Source organism: Triticum aestivum, chromosome 4A (assembly GCF_018294505.1).
Source record: "Triticum aestivum cultivar Chinese Spring chromosome 4A, IWGSC CS RefSeq v2.1, whole genome shotgun sequence".
Lineage (NCBI taxonomy): Eukaryota > Viridiplantae > Streptophyta > Magnoliopsida > Poales > Poaceae > Triticum > Triticum aestivum.
In genome coordinates, this window is record NC_057803.1 from 522,757,441 (window position 1) to 522,775,549 (window position 18,109).

Consider the following 18,109-nt stretch of genomic DNA (forward strand, 5'->3'; position numbering starts at 1 on the left):
TGCCTCGAGGGCCAGTGCGGCTGTCTTGTTTTCGGCACGGAGTGCTATGTACGGATCACTAGCGAGAGTGATGATCCCGTTAGGCCTAGGCATCTTGAGCTTCATGTACCCGTAATGGGGTATAGCTTGGAAGATTCTAAACGCTTCCCGCCCTAGCAGAGCGTGATAACCGCTGCTGAACGGAGCCACATGAAATGTGACCTCTTCGGACCTGTAATTATCCGGTGTGCTGAACACTACATCTAGTGTGATTTTTCCTGTACAGCGCACTTCCTGATTGGGGATTATTCCTCTAAAGGTTGTGCTGCTTCGCTCAATGCGGTTCCAGTCTATTTCCATTTTTTGAAGGGTTTCCTCATAAATGAGGTTCAATCCGCTGCCGTTGTCCATGAGTACCTTGGTAAGACGAAAGTCGTCCACTATTGGACTGAGGACCAATGCGGCTGGTGCTCGGGCTGTTCGGAATTTAGGTTCATCACTGGCGTTAAAGGTAATAGCCATGTCACTCCATGGGTTTATTGTTGCTACTTCGTAGACTTCGCAAGGCTGCGGAGTGTCCTTTTTCGCATATTATTTGATGCGAAAGTCTCGAAGACTGTTTATACCATATTGGTGTATCTAGGGTGGCTTTCTGTGGCCTCCGGAATTTGGAGATCTTTGCCAATTTTAACCACCTGCCGGAGTATCCAACATGCTCTAAGGTTGTGAGTTGGTGTGGCGTCCTCTGTACTGTGAATTTTACAGGGTCCATTAAGCCATCCTTCCAGTACGGTTCCATGCCCTGTAGAGGGTTTTTGCTTTTTGGTGTTTGACCCGGGTGTCTGGCGATGATGCACCCTTTTATTTCGGACTGGGTTTGTATTCAGGGCCGGATCGTCCCAAAATTTTATTTCGGTTTTCCAGGCGCTTTCCATCGCATAGTACTTTCGTACCATGGCTGCTAAGTCAGCGAAGCGTGTAATATCACGGAGACATATGGCGTTGAGGATTCCCTTGTCCGTGCAATTATTGCAGAAGATTGAGATTGCGTCTTCCTTGCGGCAGTCCCTTATCCTGTTCCTAACTAGGAGGAATCTGGCCCAGTAATGATGCACTGTTTCACTGGGCTCTTGCCTGATTTGGGATAGATCGCCTATGTTCGGGTGGGTGGGTGGAATTAAATCCGAAGCCTCACCCAAGCTGAGGCTCGGAGGCCAAGGAATTTCCGAACTCGAAAATTTGGATTCCTGGATGTTGTCCAATGAATCCAGCCCGTCGCCTGACTCTAAGTTCAGGTCTTGAGTGATATGCTCCCCTCCGCGGGTATCCGGCTTGGAGGGATCAGGAATCCGGACGTAGCTAGTCCTTAAGATAGATGAAGGGTCGCCACACTGTTCCTCTACCACAGCAACGTGATGGGTGACTTTGGGAGAGTTAATCTCTCTCAGATCGGGTTTAGGCCCAATCTGGTCGTAATCCGTAGCGACTCCCAGGGTGGCGATGCGGTCCAAGAGCTCGTTTATGGAGGAGAGCTCCATTGGATCTAACTGCTCGGCGAGTTCCGAGCTAACATGAAGATTGTTTTCGATGGCTCGAGAGGTCATCGTCGGCGCAGAAGCCGAACATGCGGTCATAAGAAAAGCACCTAGCCGGAGGGTTTGGCCGACAGCCAAAGCTCCCTTAGCAATGGTGTCGTCTTTAAAAGACGGGGCCAGGCATCCTTCCTGATGGTGACGACACAGAGGAACTCTCAATGAAAGCACCAATGTCGGTGTCAAAACCGGCAAATCTCGGGTAGGGGGTCCCGAACTGTGCGTCTAGGCCGGATGGTAACAGAAGGCAAGGGACACAAAGTTTTACCCAGGTTCGGGCCCTCTTGATGGAGGTAAAACCCTACGTCCTGCTTGATTAATATTGATGATATGGGTAGTACAAGAGTAGATCTACCACGAGATCAGAGAGGCTAAACCCTAGAAGCTAGCCTATGGTATGATTGTTGTTCTGTATGTTGTCCTACGGACTAAAACCCTCCGGTTTATATAGACACCGGAGAGGGTTAGGGTTACACAAATTCGGTTATAATGGTAGGAGATCTATATATCCGTATCACCAAGCTTGCCTTCCACGCCAAGGAAAGTCCCTTCCGGACATGGGACGAAGCTTCAATCTTGTATCGTCATAGTCCAGGAGTCCGGCTGAAGGTATAGTCCGGCCATCCGGACACCCCCTAATCCAGGACTCCCTCACCCACCTAGGCACAACAGAGAGGTCAGCACGCCGGTCTAAATCCTATGGCGCAGGGGTCTAGGCCCATCGCCCATTGCACACCTGCATGTTGCGAGGGCGGCCGGAGAGCAGACCTAGCAACCTCCATTACAAAGGAAGTTGCGTTACGCGGTCCAACCCGGCGCGTGCTGCTCAGTCGCTAACGTCACGAAGGCTTCGGCTGATACCACGACGTCAAGTGCCCATAACTGTCCCCGCGTAGATGGTTAGTGCGCATAGGCCAGTGGCTAGACTCAGATCAAATACCAAGATCTCGTTAAACGTGTTATCTTGAAATAACCGCGAACACCGGCCAGGGCCAGGCCCACCTCTCCCCTAGGTGGTCTCAACCTGCCCTATCGCTTCGCCACAAAGATCCACACAGAGGGCCGTTGGGACAAAGGTCCTTTCAGCCCCCAATCCGTGAATCACTCATGGGTGCTCCACGAGCCGACCCGACTTTAGTCACCACATGTATCATGTATAAAGTATATAGTATATACCCGTGATCACCTCCCGAGTGATCACGGCCCGATAGTATAGCATGGCAGACGGACAAGTAGGTAGGGCCACTGATGATAAACTAGCATCATATACTAAGCATTAGGATTGCAGGTAAAGGTAACAATAGTAGTAGCAAGGACTGGCTATGCATCAGGATAGGATTAACGAAAATCAGTAACGTGCTACACTACTCTAATGCAAGCAGTATAGAGAAGAGTAGGTGATATCTGGTGATCAAGGGGGGGGGGGTTGCCTGGTTGCTCTGACAAGAGAGAGGGGTCGTCTTCGATGTAGTCAAACACACGGACATCAGCAACGGTGTCAGAGTCTACCGGAAAGAAGTAACGGAGGGGGAACACAATAAATAACAGAGCAATCAAATGTAACACAAAGCAAGGCGCGACAATACATTTTGCTAGGGGTACCTAACGCGGGGATAGGTGATACCGGCGAAGGGGGGAAACATCCGGGAAAATATTCCCGGTGTTTCATGTTTTCGGACAGACGGACCGGAGGGGGAAGTTGTGTGTTTGCTATGCTAGGGATGTGTTGCGGACGAACGGGCTGCGTATCCGGATTTGTCTCGTCATTCTGAGCAACTTTCATGTACAAAGTGTTTCCATCCGAGCTACGGTTTATTTTATATTAATTTTAAAAGATTTGATTTAATTTTAGCATTTATTTAATTATTTTAATTCAACATTATCCAGAATGGTGCTTGTTGACGTCATCATGACGTCAGCAATCGACAGAGGTGTTGACTGGTCAAACTGACGTGTGGGTCCAGTGGGACCCACCTGTCATTCACTATTTAGGCTAATTAGGGTTTAGCTAACTAATTACTGTTTAATTAAACTAACAAGTTAATTAGATTAAGTTAATTAATTAATTATATTTTTATTTTCATTTTTCTTAAAACGTTCTGGGCTGGGCCCCACGTGTCTGTGGCCCAGAAGGGCTTACAGGCACGCGGTTAGCGGGTGTAGAGGGACGGGCGCCCGCTTGGAGGCCCGAGGCCAACAAGAGGGCTGCCGGCCACTGCGGCAGCCGGAGTAGTGCGGCGCGACGTCGCGCGAGCTCGGACTAGGGCGGGGCGAGGGGAGCGTAGGCGTGCATGCGTGTAGGCGGCAGCAATGGCGGAGGTGGGATGGAGCAGGAGCGGCGATGGGGAGCGGCAGGCATCGCGCGATGCGGTTGAGGGGCGCAACCGGCGTGAGCGGCTGGTGGCTCCGGCGTCTTGCCACCGGTCGGAGCAAGGGCGCAGCTAGGCGAGCCAGCGCGGGCGAGGGGAGCAGGCGGGTGAGGCGGGGGCGGTGGCACGGTGGTGGTCGCGAGGAGCGGGGGCGGCGCAGGGGCGGACGGGGAGTGAAGCAGGGGCGGCGAGCGGGGCCAGGGGGAGCGATGACGCGGTCGGTGCGGTTGTGGCGCGTGTGGTGCGAGCCACGACGGGGGAAGGACACGACGGCGACGGCGCGCAGCAATAGCCGCACAAGCAGAGAAGAAGGAATGAGGCCGGAGCCCGGGGGCTCACCCACATTGCACGGTCGAGGGGCGGCGTGGCTCGGGGTGCCTTTGGGGAGGAGGACGGGGATGAGCGACGTGGTGGTGTGCTACGTCTTGAGCTTGCGTTGGTTTTCCCCGAAGAGGAATGGATGATGCAGCAGAGTAGCGTAAGTATTTCCCTTAGTTTTTGAGAACCAAGGTATCAATCAAGTAGGAGGCCACGCTCAAGTCCCTCGTACCTGCACAAAGCGATAGCTACTCGCAACCAACGCGATTAGGGGTTTTCAAGCCCTTCACGGTCACTTACGAGAGTGAGATCTGATAGATAGCATATTTTTTGGTATTTTTGATATAAAGATGCAAGATAAAAAGTAAAGGCAAACTAAATAGCAAAACAATACTAAAGTGATGGAGATTGATATGATGAGAATAGACCCGGGGGCCTTAGGTTTCACTAGTGGCTTCTCTCAAGAGCATAAATATTCTACGGTGGGTGAACAAATTACTGTTGAGCAATTGATAGAATTGTGCATAATTATGACAATATCTAGGCATGATAATGTATATAGGCATCACGTCAGTGACAAGTAGATCGAAACGATTCTGCATCTACTACTATTACTCCACTCATCGACCGCTATCCAGCATGCATCTAGAGTATTAAGTTAAAAACAGAGTAACACCTTAAGCAAGATGACATGATGTAGAGAGATAAATGCATGGAATATGAAATAAACCCCATCTTGTTATCCTCGATGGCAACTATACAATACGTGCCTTGCTGCCCCTTTTGTCACTGGGTAAGGACACCGCAAGATCGAACCCAAAGCTAAGCACTTCTCCCATGGCAAGAACTACCAATCTAGTTGGCCAAACCAAACGGATAATTCGAAGAGACTTGCAAAGATAACCAATCATACATAAAAGAATTCAGAGAAGATTCAAATATTATTCATAGATAGACTTGATTATAAACCCACAATTCATCGGTCTCAACAAACACACCGCAAAAAGAAGATTACATCGAATAGATCTCCACAAGAGAGGGGGAGAACTTTGTATTGAGATTCAAAGAGAGAGAAGAAGCCATCTAGCTACTAACTATGGACCCGAAGGTCTGAGGTAAACTACTCACACTTCATCGGAGAGGCTATGATGATGTAGAAGCCCTCCGTGATGACGGTCCTCTTCCGGTGGAGCTCCGGAACAGGCCCCAAGATGGGATCTCATGGATACAGAATGTTGTGGCGGTGGAATTAGGTTTTTGGCTCCTGTCCTGATTGTTTGGGGGTACGTGTGTATATATAGGAGGAAGAAGTACATAGAAGGAGCAACGAGGGGCCCACGAGGCAGGGGGCGCGCCCTAGGGGGGGCGCCCCCACCCTCGTGACCGCCTCTTTTGTTCCTTGGAGCAGGGTCCAAGTCTCCTGGATCACGTTCGGTGAGAAAATCACGTTCCCGAAGATTTTATTCCGTTTGGACTCCGTTTGATATTCCATTTCTTCGAAACACTGAAATAGGCAAAAAAAAACAACAATTCTGGGTTGGGCCTCCGGTTAATAGGTTAGTCCCAAAAATAATATAAAAGTGGAAAATAAAGCCCAATATAGTCCAAAACAGTAGATAATATAGCATGGAGCAATCAAAAATTATAGATACATTGGAGACTCTCTACTATGAAGATCATGGTGCTACTTTGAAGCACAAGTGTGGTAAAAGGATAGTAACATTGTCCCTTCTCTTTTTTTTTCTCATTTTTTATTTTTTATTTTTATATGGCCTTTCTCTTTTTTATGGCCTTTCTCTTTTTTTATTTTGGCTTCTTTGGCCTCTTTTTTTCGTCCGGAGTCTCATCCCGACTTGTGGGGGAATCATAGTCTCCATCATTCTTTCCTCACTGGGACAATGCTCTAATAATGATGATCGTCACACTTTTATTTTTCTTACAACTCAACAATTACAACTCGATACTTAGAACAAAATATGACTTTATGTGAATGCATCCGGCGGTGTGCCGGGATATGCAATATGACAATGATGAATGTGTCATTATGAACTAGATGGTGGAAAGTTGCATGGCAATATATCTCAGAATGGCTATGGAAATGCCATAATAGGTAGGTATGGTGGCTGTTTTGAGGAAGGTATATGGTGGGTGTATGATACCGGCGAAATTTGCACGGTATTAGAGAGGCTAGCAAGGGTGGAAGGGTGAGAGTGCGTATAATCCATGGACTCAACATTAGTCATAAAGAACTCATATACTTATTGCAAAAATTTAGAAGCTATCAAAGAAAAGTACTACGCGCATGCTCCTAGGGGGATAGATTGGTAGGAAAAAACCCCGACCGCCACTCATAAGGAAGACAATCAATAAATAAATCATGCTCCGACTTCATCACATAACGGTTCACCATACGTGCATGCTACGGGAATCACAAACTTCAACACAAGTATTCTTTAAATTCACAACTACTCAACTAGCATGACTTTAATATTATCACCTCCATATCTCAAAACAATTATCATGCTTCAATCTTTTCTTAGTATTCAACACACTCAAAAGAAAGTTTCACAAATCGTGAATACCAAGCATATTATTATTAGGCAAATTACCATGCTATTTAAGAGACTCTCAAATTAATTTAACTGAAGCATGATAGATCAATAGTTTCTTTAAAACGAATCCACCACCGTGCTCTTAAAGATCTAAGTGAAGCACATAGAGCAAAATTATCTAACTCGAAGGATATAAGTGAAGCACATAGAGCAAAATTATCTAGCTCAAAAGATATAAGTGAAGCACACAGAGAAAAATTATCTAGCTCAATATATATAAGTGAAGCACATAGAGCAAAATTATCTAGCTCAAAAGATATAAGTGAAGCACATAGAGAAAAATTATCTAGCTCAGAAGATATAAGTGAAGCACATAGAGTATTCTAACAAATTTTAATTCATGTATGGCTCTCTCAAAAGGTGTGTACAGCAAGGATGATTGTGGTATACTAGCAAACAAAGACACAAATAATACAAGACGCTCCAAGCAAAACACATATCATGTTGGTGAATAAAAATATAGCTCCAAGTAAATTATCGATGGAAGTGGACGAAAAGAGGGGATGCCTTCCGGGGCATCCCCAAGCTTTAACTTTTTGGTGTCCTTGTATTATCTTGGGGGTGCCATGGGCATCCACAAGCTTAGTCTCTTGCCACTCCTTGTTCCATGATCCATCAAAAGAATTCACCCAAAACTTGAAAACTTCACAACACAAAACTCCAAATAGAAAACTCGTGAGCTCCGTTAGCGAAAGAAAACAAAAGACCACTTCAAGGTACTGCAATGAACTCATTCTTTATTTATATTGGTGTTAAACCTACTGTATTCCAACTTCTCTATGGATTATAAACTATTTTACTAGCCATAGATTCATCAAAATAAGCAAACAACACACGAAAAACAGAATCTGTCAAAAACAGAACAGTCTGTAGTAATATGTAGCTAGCGCAATATCTGGAACCCCCAAAATTCTAAAATAAATTGCTGGACGTGAGGAATTTATCTATTAATCATCTTCAAAAATAATTAACTAAATATCACTCTTAAAATAAAAATGAAATCAGTTCTCGTGAGCGCTAAAGTTTCTGTTTTCTAAAGCAAGTTCAACAAGACTTTCCCCAAGTCTTCCCAACGGTTCTACTTGGCACAAACACTAAGTAAACACAAAAAAAAACTAAACAGAGGATAAATAATTTATTTATGACTAAACAGGAGCAAATAACAAGGAATAAAAATAAAATTGGGTTGCCTCCCAACAAGCGCTATCGTTTAACGCCCCTAGCTAGGCATAACGAGCAAGAATAGATCTAGGTATTACCATCTTTGGTATGCAATCCATAAGTGGCTCTCATGATAGTTTCATATGGTAATTTTATTTTCTTTCTTGTAAAGTGTTCCATGCCCCTTTTTAATGGAAATTGAAATCTAATATTCCCTTCCTTCATATCAATAACCGCACCAACTGTTCTAAGGAAAGGTCTACCAAAAATAATAGGGCAAGAAGGATTGCAATCTATATCAAGAACAATGAAATCTACGGGCACATAATTTCTATTTGCAACAATAAGAACATCATTAATTCTTCCCATAGGTTTCTTAATAGTGGAATCCGCAAGAAGCAAGTTTAGAGAGCAATCATCAAAATTACGAAAATCTAGTAAATCACACAAAGTCTTGGGAATAGTAGAGACACTAGCACCCAAATCACACAAAGCATAAAACTCATAATATTTAATTTTAATTTTAATAGTTGGTTCCCACTCATCATAGAGTTTTCTAGGGATAGAAACTTCCAACTCAAGTTTTTCTTCATAGGATTGCATCAAGGCATCAATAATATGTTCGGTAAAGGCTTTATTTCGACTATAAGCATGTGGAGAATTTACCACGGATTGCAACAAGGAAATACAATCAATTAAAGAGCAATTTTCATAATTGCATCTAGATTTTTATTTCTTTCCATCCCACTTTCATCAATTTCATAATTAAGATCTAAACACTCCAAATTTTTAGAACGCCTTCTAGGTAAAGGAAGATCATATTCAGTTTCATCAAGATTCATATTGCAAAACAAAGATTTAATTGGAGACACATCAAGAACTTTTAGATCTTCATCATTACTTTCATAGGAATTGGAAGAACACGCTTTAGTAAAGGCATCTTTGGAAGCACGCATCCTAGCGGTTCTTTCTTTACACTCATCAATTGAAATTCTCATGGCTTTTAGAGACTCATTAATATCATGCTTAGGTGGAATAGATCTAAGTTTCAAAGCATCAACATCAAGAGCAATTCTATCAACGTTCCTAGCCAAATCATCAATCTTAAGCAAGTTTTCTTCAATCATAGCATGGAAATTATTTTGCAAAGAAATAAATTATTTAATATTAGATTCAAAATCATAGGGCAACTTATTATAATTTCCATAAGAGTTGTTGTAGGAATTCCAATAATCATTAGAAAGATTACTAGGATATGGCCTAGGATTAAAATTCCCTGTATAAGCGTTGTTACCAAAATTATTCCTACCAACAAAATTCACATCCATAGATTCATTGTTATTCTCAATCAAAGTAGACAAAGGCATATCATTAGGATCAGAGGAAACACTCTTAGTAGCAAATAATTTCATAAGTTCATCCATCTTTCCACTCAACACATTAATTTCTTCTATCGCATGCACTTTTTTATTAGATGTTCTTTCAGTATGCCATTAAGAATAATTAACCATAGTATTATCTAGGAGTTTAGTAGCATCTCCTAAAGTGATTTCCATAAAAGTGCCTTCCGCGGCCGAATCTAAAAGATTTCTAGAAGCAAAATTCAATCCGGCATAAAATTTTTGTATAATCATCCACAAATTCAAACCATGAGTAGGGCAATTACGTATCATTAATTACAATCTCTCCCAATCTTGTGCAACATGTTCATGATCAAGTTGTTTAAAGTTCATAATATCATTTCTAAGAGAGATGATCTTAGCGGGAGGAAAATACTTAGAGATAAAAGCATCTTTGCACTTGTTCCATGAATCAATACTATTCTTAGGCAAAGACGAAAACCAAGCTTTAGCACAATCTCTAAGCGAAAAAGGAAATAGCTTCAATTTAACAACATCATTATTGACATCTTTTTTCTTTTTCATATCACATAAATCAACGAAGCCATACAGATGAGTAGCGGCATCTTCACTAGGAAGGCCGGCGAATTGATCTTTCATAACAAGATTCAACAAAGCAGTATTAATTTCACAAGATTCAGCATCAGTAAGAGGAGCAATCGGAGTGCTAAGGAAATCATTATTATTGTTATTGGTGAAGTCACACAATTTGGTAGTATCTTGAGCCATCGCGACAAGCGAGCAATCTAACACACGAGCAAACAAAAGCAAAGGAGCAAAATGAGGCAAATAGAGAGGGAGGATAGAGAGAGAGGGCAAATAAAATGGCAAGGGTGACTTAGGGGGAGAGGAAAACGAGAGGCAAATGGCAAATAATGTAATGCGAGAGATAGGGATTGTGATGGGTACTTGGTGTATGACTTTTTGCGTAGACTCCCCGGCAACGGCACCAGAAATCCTTCTTGCTACGTCTTAAGCTTGCGTTGGTTTTCCCCGAAGAGGAAGGGATGATGCAGGAGAGTAGCGTAAGTATTTCCCTCAGTTTTTGAGAACCAAGGTATCAATCCAGTAGGAGTCCATGCTCAAGTCCCTCGTACCTGCACAAAGCGATTAGGGGTTGTCAAGCCCTTCACGGTCACTTACGAGAGTGAGATCTGATAGATAGAATATTTTTGGTATTTCTTATATAAAGATGCAAGATAAAAAGTAAAGGCAAAATAAATAGCAAAACAATATTAAAGTGATGGAGATTGATATGATGAGAATAGACCCAGGGGCCATAGGTTTCACTAGTGGCTTCTCTCAAGAGCATAAGTATTCGACGGTGGGTGAACAAATTACTGTTGAGCAATTGATAGAATTGTGCATAATTATGAGAATATCTAGGCATGATCATGTATATAGGCATCACGTCAGTGACAAGTAGATCGAAACGATTCTGCATCTACTACTATTACTCCACTCATCGACCGCTATCTAGCATGCATCTAGAGTATTAAGTTAAAAACAGAGTAATGCCTTAAGCAAGATGACATGGTGTAGAGAGATAAATTCATGAAATATGAAATAAACCCCATCTTGTTATCCTCGATGGCAACGATACAATATGTGCCTTGCTGCCCCTTTTGTCACTTGGTAAGGACACCACAAGATCGAACCCAAAGCTAAGCACTTCTCCCATGTCAAGAACTACCAATCTAGTTGGCCAAACCAAACGGATAATTCGAAGAGACTTGCAAAGATAACCAATCATACATAAAAGAATTTAGAGAAGATTCAAATATTATTCATGGATAGACTTGATCATAAACCCACAATTCATCGGTCTCAACAAACACACCGCAAAAAGAAGATTACATCGAATAGATCTCCACAAGAGAGGGGGAGAACTTTGTATTGAGATTCAAAGAGAGAGAAGAAGCCATCTAGCTACTAACTATGGACCCGAAGGTCTGAGGTAAACTACTCACACTTCATCGGAGAGGCTATGATGATGTAGAAGCCCTCCGTGATGACGGCCCTCTTCCGGCGGAACTCCGGAACAGGCCCCAAGATGGGATCTCATGGATACAAAAAGTTGCAGCGGTGGAATTAGGTTTTTGGCCCATGTCCTGATCGTTTGGGGGTACGTGTGTATATATAGGAGGAAGAAGTACGTCGGAGGAGCAATGAGGGGCCCACGAGGCAGGGGGGCGCGCCCTAGGGGGGGGCGCCCCCCACCCTCGTGACCGCCTCTTTTGTTCCTTGGAGCAGGGTCCAAGTCTCCTGGATAATGTTCGGTGATAAAATCACGTTCCCGAAGATTTTATTCCGTTTGGACTCCGTTTGATATTCCGTTTCTTTGAAACACTGAAATAGGCAAAAAACAACAATTCTGGGCTGGGCCTTCGGTTAATAGGTTAGTCCCAAAAATAATATAAAAGTGGAAAATAAAGCCCAATATAGTCCAAAACAGTAGATAATATAGCATGGAGCAATCAAAAATTATAGATACGTTGGAGACGTATCATGGTGGTGACGGGCGTAGCAGTCCTCGGGCGACGGCAGTGTCCTGCAACAGCGTCGGGGAGGATGGCGCGGTGTAGGAGGGGGAGGAAGGAGACTGGGAGTGTGGCGCGGCGATGACCGAGTGGGGCGCGGGGCCGGGTGCCTCTGATCCCGTTCTGGATCGGGGAGGCAGCACAGAAGGGGGAAGTGGGTGCGGTCGGTGGTGGCTAGGGTTTCGATATGATGAATAAGGGGAGTGGGCTGGGCCGGCCTGGCGGCCTAGAGGACAGATGGGTTGAAGCCCAGTGGGACAAGGGGGCTTCTTTCTATTTAGTTTTGTTTTTGTTTCTTTGTTTATTTATTTATTTCTTTTCTGTTTTATTACATTCATCAATTTATTTTAGTTTTGTAAAATATAATTTCAACATCTAAATTAGTATTTAAGAATACAACACTGCCACATTAATTTGGACAGCTAAATAAAATAGTTTAATATTTTATTAATTTGAAAAAGGTATTAAATTAAAGTTTTGCTGCTGTTTTAATTACCTTAGTGCATCTAAACACTTTACAAAAAATGTGGTTTTTGTATCAATATTTTTTTGATTTATTTTCTACAACTTGAACATTTTAGTTTCAAAGTTTGAAAACTTTTGATGTTTGCTTTTAATTCAATTTGAATTTGAATCGCTTTTGAACTAACGCGAGATTATCAACAGTAATCGAGGTGACGTGGCATCATTAGCAGGGGATTACTGTAGTGTAATTATCCAGGCGTCACAAGAGAATAAGCCACCTAGCTAATAACTATGGACCCAAAGGTCTGTGGTAAACTACTCACACATCATCGAAGAGGCTATGGTGTTGATGTAGAAGCCCTCCGTGATCGAAGCCCCCTCCGACAGATCGCCGGAAAAGGTCCCCAGATGGGATCTCATGGGTACAGAAGGTTGCGGCGGTGGAAAAGTGGTTTCATGGCTCCCTTAATGTTTTTAGGGTATCGGAGTATATATAGGCGAAAGAAGTAGGTCCGCGGAGCTACGAGGGGTCCACGAGGGTGGGGGGCACGCCGCCCTACCTCGTGGCCGCATCATTGCTTCCTTGACCTCCACTCCAATTCTCCTGGATTGTGTTTGTTCCAAAAAGATCCTCGCGAAGGTTTCATTCCATTTGGATTCCGTTTGATATTCCTTTTCTGCGAAACACCAAAATAGGCAAGAAAACAACAATTTGCACCGGGCCTTCGGTTAATATGTTAGTCCCAAAAATAATATAAAAGTGCATAATAAAGCCCATTAAACATCCAAAACAGATAATATAATAGCATGGAACAATAAAAAAGTTATAGATACGTTGTAGACGTATCAGCCAGTAGCCCTCGAGACTTGAGGCGATGAGTTAAACCGATTTATGGATTGCTATCACCCGCAAGTTCTCAAAGAGAAAAATACCGCGCTGTCCCAGGAGCTAGAAGGAAATCAGACATAGTTAAATGCTATCACCGCCGAGCTAGCGGAAATGAAAAAGGGCACAATGAGTGTGTCTGGGAAGAATAAGCATGACGGGGAAAAAGAAAAACTATCTGAAGAGATAGAGAGCTTAAAGGCTCAGTTATCGTCCGCTCAGAAGGAAAATGAGAAGCTGAAAGGCGGCATGTTCGGTATGTCTTCCTCTCTTATTTAGAACCATGCTAGGTGCTTATGTGCGATCCCTTCATTCAAAATGTCATGACTCTGTTGCCGCTGGCGTGTTGACTGGTCGGCCGGAGGATGAAGTATCCAGATTTCAAGGCGATTAGCTGAAGGAACTGTCCGTGGTACAGGCTCGGGCCCAGAAAGCCATGAAAAGTATGGTGAAGGATTTATGGCCATCTGATACCCCATCGAAAAGTATGGAGGGCCTGGCAGACCTGTTCAAAGGTGCCTGACGCCGGTTTGAGCTATGGAAGACATCGACCTGCCACGAAGGCGCACGAGAAGCCTGGGTCATGGTGAAGACACATTTCACCAAACTAAATCCAAATCATATGGCCCGAGTGGGACCACAAGGATCAGACAGGAAAGAAATTCCCGTGAATTTGGTGTATGACCAAGTAATGGTAGCTGCGAAGTATTCACAGGAAGACTTTAAATTACACAGTCTTATAGATGGAATAGATAAGGACTAGGTTTATGTATCAATCAACCTGTACCTTTATCCAAACATGTAAAGAGTTTGTCATCGCAGGCTTTCGGATTTAACCTTCAAACCAAAAAATGGTGGAGTGTTTTTGGATACTTTTCGAAAAGAAGCATGCATTATGTTCGGAAACTAGGCAACCCAGTCATTGTGCTCAAACAGACAAAAAGTTTTATTTCGGGTTGTATGTTATATTACGTGCTACCTCTTGAGCACTGTGTTGGATTTCCCCGAAGAGGAAGGGATGATGCAGCAAAGTAGCGTAAGTATTTCCCTCAGTTTTTCAGAAGCAAGGTATAAATCCAGTAGGAGGTTGCGCGCGCGTCCCCTAGTACCTGCACAAAGCAAATAACTCCTCGCAACCAACGCGATAAGGGGTTGTCAATCCCTTCACGTTCACTTACGAGAGTGAGATCTGATAGATATGATAAGATAATATTTTTGGTATTTTTGTGATAAAGATGCAAAGTAAAATAAAGGCAAAGTAAAAGCAAATGAAATAACTAAGTATTGGAAGATTAATATGATGAAGATAGACCCGGGGGCCATAGGTTTCACTAGTGGCTTCTCTCAAGAGCATAAGTATTCTACGGTGGGTGAACGAATTACTGTTGAGCAATTGATAGAATTGAGCATAGTTATGATAATATCTAGGTATGATCATGTATATAGGCATCACGTCCGAGACAAGTAGACCGACTCCTGCCTGCATCTACTACTATTACTCCACTCATCCACCGCTATCCAGCATGCATCTAGAGTATTAAGTTCATGAAAACAGAGTAACGCCTTAAGCAAGATGACATGATGTAGAGGGATAAATTCATGCAATATGATAAAAAAAAACCATCTTGTTATCCTCGATGGCAACAATACAATACGTGCCTTGCTGCCCCTACTGTCACTGGGAAAGGACACCGCAAGATTGAACCCAAAGCTAAGCACTTCTCCCATTGCAAGAAAGATCAATCTAGTAGGCCAAACCAAATAGATAATTCGAAGATACTTGCAAAGATAACCAATCATACAGAAAAGAATTCAGAGAAGATTCAAATATTGTTCATATATAGACTTGATCATAAACCCACAATTCATCGGTCTCAACAAACACACCGCAAAAAGAAGATTACATCGAATAGATCTCCACAAGAGAGGGGGAGAACATTGTATTGAGATCTAAAAAGAGGTGTGTAGCAACAGGGGCCCCACGAGGGTGGAGGGCGCGCCTAGGGGGGGGGGGGTAGGCGCGCCCCCCTACCTCGTGGCCTCCTCATTTGTTTCTTGCCGTAGGGTCCAAGTCTCCTGGATCATGTTCGGCGAGAAAATCACATTCCTGAAGGTTTCATTTTGTTTGGACTCCGTTTGATACTCCTTTTCTTCAAAACCCTAAAATAGGCAAAAAAAAACAGCAATTCTGGGCTGGGCCTCCGGTTAATAGGTTAGTCCCAAAAATAATATAAAAGTGGATAATAAAGCCCAATAATGTCCAAAACAGTAGATAATATAGCATGGAGCAATCAAAAATTATAGGTACGTTGGAGATGTATCATTACACATGTAAGAAACATCTTCCAAGTAAAATAGTTCTGTTAAACGTTCCTTTCCTTGGGTCGGCATACTATGCTTACACGTGTCGTGGTGTGTGATACATAATACGGAAAAACTGTCTCGCAGTGTTTTAAAGTAGTTGCAATACTGCAACAATTTGTCATTCGATTGCCGACCAATTATTCCCTTAAGAATGCTAGCTTTCGGCTTCACCCGTCTGAGGTACATGTCCGGATAACCCGGTTGTAACAATCGCAGAGGTGCTCCCATTATGCCCTAGCCGAACAATCGGGAATGTAGGGCATAAGCACAGGAGCAAGGCAACCCAGCTTGGCAAAAACTTAAGTCATAGAGGTGCATATAATGGCAAAAAGGATGTATATCAACAAACGACACATATATTGTGAGCTCTAGGCTCGGGATAATAATAAGCTTCTACTTATGGAAGCCCCCAGTCATGGTGGGGTGTGTACATTTAAGGATGTGTGCCCCTCAAGTGTTCCGCTTATCCGAAGATATCATGGAGATTGTGCAAAAACGAGAAAAATGAAAAACAGATGAAGAGAAAAAAGAAAAGGAGAATGAAAAGGAGTATGGCCGAACTTATGCGTAGAATCTTCGGAGCCGAGTAGCGTTCCACGGGTTCGACTCTAAGCCATTATCCAATGCATTGCGAAGGCGGTAGGCTCCTCTAGTGAGAACTTCGCCTATAATGAAGGGACCTTCCCATTTTGGTTTGAGCTTGTTATTTTTCTTCTCTGGGAGGCGTAAAACGAGCTCACCGATGTTATAAGTCTTTGCCTGCACTTCTCTGCTTTGGTACTGCCGAGCCTATTGTTGATAGAATGCGATACAGGCTTTTGCAACATCACACTCCTCCTCCAGGCCATTCAGGTAGTCCTACAGATCAAGCTAGACTTCTCTTTCTTCATACATGCGCACTCGAGGTGAGTCATGAATAATGTAGAAGTGCAAGACAACCTCTGCGCCATACACCATGAAGAAAGGTGTGTATCCGGTCGTGCGATTGGGCGTGGTCCACAACCCCCAGAGTACGGAATCGAGTTCCTTGACCCACTGTTTATCCGACTCCCTTAGGGATCACACTATTTTGGGATTGATGCCACTCATTATCAGGCCATTAGGCTATTCGACCTGACCGTTTGTTTGAGGGTGATATACTGAGGCATAGTCGAGCTTAATGCCTAGATGAGCACACCAATTTTTCACCTCATCGGCTGTGAAGTTAGAGCCATTGCCGGTGATAATGCCCTGCGGGACACCATAACGGTGTACAACGCCGGATATAAAGTCGATCACCGGCCTAACTTCAGCTATTTTTACTGGTTTGGCCTCTATCCACTTAGTGAATTTATCCACCATGACCGGCAGATATTTCTTCTTATGGCTCCCCCCTTTAAGGGGTCTGACCATATCTAGCCCCCAGACCGCAAAAGGCCAGGTAATGGGAATTGTTTTTAGGGCGGTGGGCGGCATATGACTTTGATTGACGAACAACTAGCATCTAACACGGTGCTGCACAAGTGCCTGTGCATCTGCTTGGGTTGTGGTCCAAAAGAAACATCTACGGAAGGCCTTACTTACGAGCGCCTGAGCTGCGGCATGATGGCCACCGAGACCAGCATGAATTTCGGCCAAGAGCTGACGACCCTCCTCTTCGGAGATACATCTTTCGGGGACTCCGGTAGTACTTTTCTTATAGAGTTCTCCTTCATGAACTTTGTAGGCTTTCGAGCGTCAAACAATGTGACGTGCCTCATTCTGGTCATTAGGGAGCTCCTGCCTATTAAGGTAGGCCAGGAAAGGTTCAGTCCATGGACCGATTACAGCCATGATCTCATGGGCAGAAGTTGTCATTTCGGTACCCGAGCCCCCGACGATATCAGAATTGAGTTCAGCGTCTGGAGGGTTGATCGGCTCTAGACTAGTATTGCCGCTCTCATCCTGCCATACCATGGATGGCTTAAAAAGCCTTTCCACAAAAGTGTTAGGTGGGACAGGGTCGCGTTTAGCGCCCATTCGAGCAGGGATGTCCACTGCTTGATTGTTGTCTCGAGCCACATGATGAAACTTGAGCCCCTCAAACCGAGCTGATATTTTGAGTACGCCGTTGCAGTAGGCCACCATCTTTGGAATTTTTGCGTCGAATTCTCCATTTATTTGGCATATTGCAAGGTTCTAATCCCCACGCACCTCGAGGTGTTGTATGCCCATAGAAATAGCCATCCAGAGACTGTGCAGTAGTGCCTCATATTCGGCTACGTTATTGGAGTCCGTATACATGATTTTTAGTACATAACAGACTATGTCCCCTGTATGGGATGTTAGGATGACACCAGCCCCCAATCCGGTTAGCATTTTAGAGTCATCGAAGTACATTACCCAGTTGGAGTATGTGCTGTACTCTTTAGGGAGTTTGGCTTCTATCCATTCATCGACAAGGT